The 7,330-nt window shown below is 46.6% G+C and overlaps 1 long non-coding RNA gene across 1 annotated transcript; it reads left to right on the top strand.

Annotated features, from left to right (window-relative positions):
* Nucleotides 1–599: 599 nt before the first annotated feature.
* Nucleotides 600–2,065, top strand: LOC116223784. The gene is made up of 3 exons (XR_004165268.2): nt 600–784; nt 863–926; nt 1,007–2,065. It is a non-coding gene; the product is annotated as an uncharacterized LOC116223784 (long non-coding RNA).
* The last annotated feature ends 5,265 nt before the right edge of the window (nt 2,066–7,330 follow it).

Genomic DNA, 7,330 nt, shown 5'->3' with positions numbered 1-7,330 from the left:
ACTGCTCCAATGACTACAGCTGGCACTTGAGTTGAAATCTGTGTATTCTGGTGGAATTCACTAATGTAATCTGCAGAGAGAGAGAGAGAGCCAGCCTTAGCCCCAGCAGGTGGACGGGCCTTGACAGCAGGTCCCAGAGGGTGCTGGTTACTGGATGTTCTGAGGGCTGGTTGGACAGCGCCACTGGCACACATGGGCAGACATGCGGCCGGGGGCACAGACTGATGCAAGTCGGAGAAAACGGACGAGGTGTGTCATAAGCTGGGTCAAGTTCCCTCTGTCAGAGCAAGTCTGGCAGGTCTTGGCTGTGGCTGTAGCCATAGTAGGCAGACTCTTGCAGACATGGCTGCTAATGATCAAGGATCCAAGGGGTTCACTGTTTCACCAACCAAACAAACTTTTAGCTGGGTATATTGATTCAAGATAGCCAGTGGCACAGGATGTGCTTTATATAATGTTTCTCTAGGTCCAGTTTTGACTCACTGCCTACTGTACTGCGAACTTCCTTTTAAAAATCAACATGGTGGCTGTCAGAAAGAACTAGACGTCTTTGTTGGTCAGAGAGAGGTTTGTTGTGTGTTTTATGTGTAAGTGTGGTAGGGTGGTGTTGTTACACCTACACTCCCTGCTTTTACATTCACATTCAATCAGCCCAACTATCGTCAGCCTAGTCACTGATAACCTCCACTTAGATGGAGATAAAAGGACCAGACGTTGTGTGCGTGCATTACGGTGTCTGTAACCACACCCCGTCTCCTGTTGAGGTGCTTTCCTGATTTGCCGGGTAGGTGTTTGTTTGCTGGCGAGTGGTACAACTTTTACCCATTACTTTGGGGCTTACCTTCTCGTGTTTGTTTTGTAGCCCTGTATTCCTAGCCTTCCCTCTGACGCTCGCCTTCGGTATGTCCTTGTCCCTGCATGTTCAGGTATGCCTTTCCTATTTTCATTAACGCTGGAGGAGTAGCCTCTTTTCACACTGGCTCTAATTAGCGCATATGTTTTACAGTGAGGAACCGTAATTCGCCGCTGACCTCGTCGTTCCTGTGATAACTGTCTGATAACTGCCTGATCACAAAGGTGCTGCTGTTTTGTTTAAACCTGACAATGCGTGTATGATTCAGCATGCTCGTGACTCTGCTAAACTGTTGTTGTGCATGTTGGTCTGACCTATATCTGACCTGGGTTTTCGTTTTCTTTGTCGTGTTCTTTTTGTCTGGGCATTGTACCATCTTGTCAACTCCAATGGAGTAATGCTTCTGTCTAGTGTGTTTTCTGTCTGCATGTGACTGGGGATAAGGCTGGTGGCGCTGTAGCTGTCCTGGTGCATGCTTGTTGTTTGTTCTGGTCTGTAGTTAGTCCCTATGCATGATTGCTATTACTGTCTGAGTGATTCGTGATTAGGATGGACTGTTGATATCCCCTGGTGCAATAATTGTTCATTTTATTTGTTAAGCAGTTGCTAGGTGCTTCCAGAGGGAGGCTAGGCACCTGGTGGTGGGCCCCTGTCACTGCATGCGGGTGTATCAAGCTGGTTAGTGTGCTGTGGGTGTGCCGTGATTGTGCTGTGTGTGCAGTGTGCTGTGGGTTGCTTGCCGTGTCATAGTTCACCTTATAACCACTTCTTTGAGTGTGTGTGCACGTGTGAGCGGTGTGGATCCAAGAGCACGCCGTCTGCTAGTCTGCCTCCCTCAGGTAAGTCCTACTTAGCACTGCCTAGACTCTAGTCTACTAGTTTCCCTGTTTTAGCCTTACTGACAAATGATATTCAATAAATATATGTTTGTATCTTGCTAACTTGTCAGTCTCGTTGCAGGTTATTTCATGATCCACCTCTTCACTCCCACTCTCCCTTCCCTCAGTTATTAATAAACATTCTTGAACTGGAATCCCGTCTGTCGCTTCGTGCATTTCGAACCTGTTTTTGCCTTGGTGTATAAACTGAAATTACTAGTATAATAAACAGCATACTGACAATTACTTTGAAGTATTCCCTGGGGCTTACTGGTGTAAGTTTTCCCTGGGGTGGCGTAGTCGGACTAATTTGGGGTATAACCATCTTCCCCTCTACTGCCCTCACTACATAAGTAACCCACAGCCTCACTGAAACACACAGAACGAGACGTCTCTGTTGGTCAGAAAGAGGTTTGTTGTGTGTTTTATGTGTAACTAACCAACAGCCTCACTCAAACACACAGAACGAGACGTCTCTGTTGGTCAGAGAGAGGTTTGTTGTGTGTTTTATGTGTAAGTAACCCACAGCTTCACTCAAACACACAGAACGAGACGTCTTTGTTGGTCAGAGAGATTTGTTGTGTGTTTTATGTGTAAGTAACCCACAGCCTCAGTATGTGCTCCAGCGCCAAGGTCATCAGCATGTTTGTTTGCTTTGTTGCTATAGCCCTTTAGAGTCCAGAGATATACACACACCACTGCTATACACACACCACTGCTATACGTGGGCAGCACGGTGGCTCAGTGGTTAGCACTGTCGCCTCACAGCAAGAAGGCCCTGGGTTTGCATCCCGGTCCTTCCAGGTCGTTCCAGGTCCTTTCTGTGTGGAGTTTGCATGTTCTCCCCGTGGTTTTACTCCGGTTTCCCCCACCATCATAAAGACATGCATTGCATTGTGTGAATATGAATGAGTGTTGGTGGTGGTCGGAGGGGCCGTTGGCGCTGATTGGCAGCCACGCTTCTGTCAGTCTGCCCCAGGGCAGCTGTGGCTACTGAGGTAGCTTACCACCACCTACTGGACTCTGTAAAGCGACTTTGGGTATATAGAGAAGCGCTATATAAAATTGAATTGATTGATTGATTGATATACACACACCACTGCTTAGTGCTGATGTATTGTGGCAGGGTGGTATTGCCTCTATACAGTAATTCCTCTCTCTACTAAATCAGCTCTGATTGGATGTCAGTTACCATCACAACAGACCTCACAAAAAAACTGTTTGGAGGAGACATTTACGAGACAGGTTGTGTGACCCCCTTTAAACATGCGTGGCTGCAAAGACCTCGTTGTAAACCCGCCCTGCAGTCTCAAGGAGAGGCGCAAGACAGTTCGAGTCATGCGTCAGGACAGCTCGGGTGCCGTGAGCGTTTATGTGCGTGAGGGACTTTGCTTTGCGTTATCTGGTTTTTGTGCCTGGCCCTTCTTGAAAGCGGTCTGGGTTTATCAGGCTGAGTATGATGAGCTAGGCAGCGCCGTGGTCTATGCATGTCAACAGGAGCAACGGCAATCTGATTTAGAGTCCTTGAACACCGCAATCACCCTCACTCAGAAGCGTCATTATCCATTCAAGTGAGTGTACTTCACCACTCGCTATCTCTGACAATGCTCTGTTTGCATTTTATGGACGTGCTCAGTGCTGGGTAAGCAATGGCTTATTCCATCCTTTCACAGAGATGTGATGTAGTGGTAGTTTTACTCATATGAACTGAAATAAAGTCACCGAATACCAGATCTCACCGTTAGGAGACGGAACATTAAAAAAGAGATTTGTTTTTATTACATTTTTGGTATGGCTGTTTTAAAAAAATGGTGAATGGTGGATATTGATACGTTTGGCTTCTGAATGGCATACTTCAAAAAACTGCAGTGTTACTGTTGGAGCTCGAGATTTGGCCAAGTGAAGTTTAAAAAAAAAAAAACACAAGGTGAACCTCAGTACTCAATATTTGATATTGGATATATTATATATATATATATATATATATATATATATATATATGGATATGTTATAATATGGATATATTATGTATTATTGGATATATTATTGATGGTGCTCCTTTTCATTAGAGGCCTGGTAGTAGTTCCCTCACCTTCCTGTTTGTTTCACATTGAACATTGCCAGATGTGGTGCCATGTAGGAGCCAGATTAGCTTTCAGGACCCTTCAGAGGCCAAAGTGTGTCTCTGAGACCCCCAAAGGCCACCATTATCAGAGACACGACTCAAGCAAACTGCTGAAAAAACAAAAGGAACATCTGAAGTGATCGTACTAACTAATGCTGAAAGCCCGATACCGCACCACTGCCAAAATCTCACCATTGTCACACCGTTATGATTCAGCATGCTATTCTGGATCACTCTCAATCCCACACCGAGGTCTTTCCCATGGAGTGAATGAGCATGATAGGGTGACCTGAATTTGATTGATTGAACATTGGTATGTTTTATTTTAAGAGTACAGGTTTGTACCGATTTTGGTTTACTGGTCAGAATCAGGACACGTAAAAAGCAAGCACCACATCCTGAAGACTGAAGTGAAGAAGCAAGAAAGTAACACATACACACACACACACACACACACACACACACACACACACTCACTGACTCACTCATACACACACACACACACACACACATACACACACACACCCACTGACTCACTCATACACACACACATATCCTTCCGCATCCGTGGCTTCAGGTGACGGAAGCAGGCCAGTGGACGTGTCTGGACACTCTCCGGCTGACAGGCCTGACCCCAGGCTCACTCTTGACCCTTGAGCTGGGTGGACGCACTCGTCCACGACCCTGACAGATGGAGAGATGAGGGGCTGGATGGGGAATGGAGCTCGGCGAGGTGGGGGTGGGGATGGGGGGCAGGGGGCTGTGTGGGGCAGATCGGGGGCAGGGGGCTGTGTGGGGCAGATGGTGGCCCGGCAACAAGGGCCTCTGTGATGGGCCTCTGACTCCTGCAGACCTTCAAGCTTGTGAAAGTGCGTTCCTTTTTTTTCAAAGATCTATTTCTCTTTTCTCCTCTCTTTCCTTTTTCCCGTCTCTTGTGCTCCCTCTCTCTCTTTCCCACTTTCTCTCTTTCTGCTAGTCATTTTTGCTCTCTCTTATGATCACTTTTAATCTATCTTTTTTTCCCTGCTGTGTCTCTCTCTCACCCATTCTCTCTCCTTCTCACTCTCCTTCTCTCTCTCTCTCTCTCTCTCTCTCTCTCTCTCTCTCTCTCTCTCTGTTTCTCTTTCGTTCTCTCTCCAGCGCTAAAGAGTGCAGTGCAGGGCTAGACTCATTTTCATTGTGGGGTGTGGGTGTGAGTGTGGGTGTGGGTGTGGGTCTGGGCAGGAAGAAATTGATGCCTGTATGGGAGGCATGACTTGCAAAATATAAATATATGTATAAGATCAACTTAAAGTAGATGTTTTTTGTTCTTAAACTACAGAACGAGTATCATATTTTTACGAGAGCAGCAAGAAATAACCCATGTTTTACATAAACAGGTGCAAGATTGGTGTTTTTTACACGTGGTGCATTTTCATGGGAGCAGGCAGGAGCGGGACTGAAAGATTCCCATCCCGTGTAAACATCCACTTGCGGAATTTTGCCGGTTGGAGCGGGATACAATGTGAAAGTCAGAGTTGGGAGCGGAACAAAATACTACATTGTTTCGTGGGAGTGGGCCAGGATCTTGCAGAAGTGGGACTGAGTAATCCATCCCGCGCAGACCTCTACCGCAGGCCTCTACCGCAGGCCTATACTGCATCCTCGCCGACGGGTCTGAGTGTTAAACCGAGTGACTCCCTCACTCCAGATGGCAGCGCTGCAAAAATAAACACTCATCCATCACTTCTTGACCTCATTCCAAGAAGTCCAGATTCCCTGCTCAGTGACCTGCAGTCCAACATTAGCCATTCAGAGTTTGTACAGATGCTTCCCCTTTGGCGCGACAGTCTGATCACTTTGTTGTGAAGTTGTTGTAACTTGGTGGAGTGGTGGGAGTAACTTTGTGTTGTTTGTGCTCAAAGCCACTGGGATCTTTTCAGCAGATAGGGTTTTTTTGAGTGGCCTTAGACTTTTGTGTGTTTGAGGCCTTCAAGCTGATTTGGTTTGCAGTGAGTGCGTTGTGGCCATAGACGATCTTCAAGTCTTTTGCTTGACACTCTTGGACTAACAAGAGGAGGTCAAAGGGGTCAAATCATGCCCTCTTCTGAATGTTTTCCGAATGGATTCTTTTTGTGCTTCTCTTCTCCTCTCTTTTTTTTCCTTTCTTTCTTTCTTTCCTTTTATTCTTTACTTATTTCTCATTCTTTTAAGCTTGGTCTTTCTTTTTTATATTCGACTGAAACTATCCACATTCCTCCTCCTGTGTGCAAACAGCAGAAAGCCATTTCCGTGTGGAGTTGTGTTGTGCTAAAAAAGCATCTCTCCGTTTCTCTCCGCTCTGCTCCTCACGGATTCATTTACAGCCAGACTGCTCTTTTGGCACAACAAATAAACACTCCTGTTGCAAAGCCGTACCCACACACTCCAGAGGCAATAAACAAGCACGGCGCAATATTTCTCGGGTCCTTTCAGCAATATTATTGAACCATCAAATAAAAATAAAACTCCCACAGAATGGCTCTGCTCGGGAATCACGAGGCTACATGGGGCTCTCCAGAGATCTGGAAGCTTCTACAGAACCGATGATTGAGTTCCAAGAATATTCAGATGTCTTCTCCAAAGTCCCCAAACGGAGACATTTTTTTGTGTGTTTGTTGTGTCTTCCTTATCTCAGTGGAATGTCGCCTAGGTGAAAATCAATAACCCAGAATCTGTCTGCGTCCTGGACTGCCGCAGGAAATAACAGGAAGTTAGTGAGTTTGGGCACCGTGCTGTGCTCCAATTACACAGGGTACCATTGAGACCCAGGACTGGCTCTTGTTGAACTCCGCAGCAGCTGCCTTGAACTTAACAACCAAAAAGATTTTCCATCTCTGTCAAGCAGATGAGACGAAACAGCCACATTTACATCAGTGCAACGACAAGTATCACTTCTAAGACTGAGTCTTACTTGGGGTTGGATTACCACACAGAGGCCAGGGTGAAACCTACACCCCCAAGGTAGACCAATGACTTCCCATCTCTCTCTCTCTCTCTCTGTGTCTCTCCCTCTCTCCTTGACCTTGGGCAGCTCCAGAGAGACAGGCCCTGATCTCTCTCTCTCTCTCTCTCTCTCTCTCTCTCTCTCTCTCTCTCTGTCTCTCTCCCTCTCTCCTTGACTTTGGGCAGCTCCAGAGAGACAGGCCCTGCTCTCTCTCTGTCTCTCTGTCTCTCTCTGTCTCTCTCTCTCTCTCTCTCTGTCTTTCTCCCTCTCTCCTTGAGGACCTTGGGCAGCTCCAGAGAGACAGGCCCTGTCACTTGAGCTTTGAGGGGAGGTGACAGGCACACAGCTGCAGCCTGAGATGTGCTAATGGCTTTGCCTGAGTGAGGAGAGTGATGGCGTTGAGGAAGTTTACCCCTCTCTCTTTCTCTCTCTCTTTTTCTCTTTCTTTCTCTCTCTGTCTTTTTTTCTTCTCTTCCACTTAATGACACACAGCACACAGCGTGTCACTG

Source organism: Clupea harengus, chromosome 15, assembly GCF_900700415.2.
Source record: "Clupea harengus chromosome 15, Ch_v2.0.2, whole genome shotgun sequence".
NCBI classification, from domain to species: Eukaryota; Metazoa; Chordata; class Actinopteri; order Clupeiformes; family Clupeidae; genus Clupea; species Clupea harengus.
The sequence above is the reverse complement of the archived record's forward strand: the minus strand, read 5'-3'. Positions and strand labels throughout refer to the sequence as shown.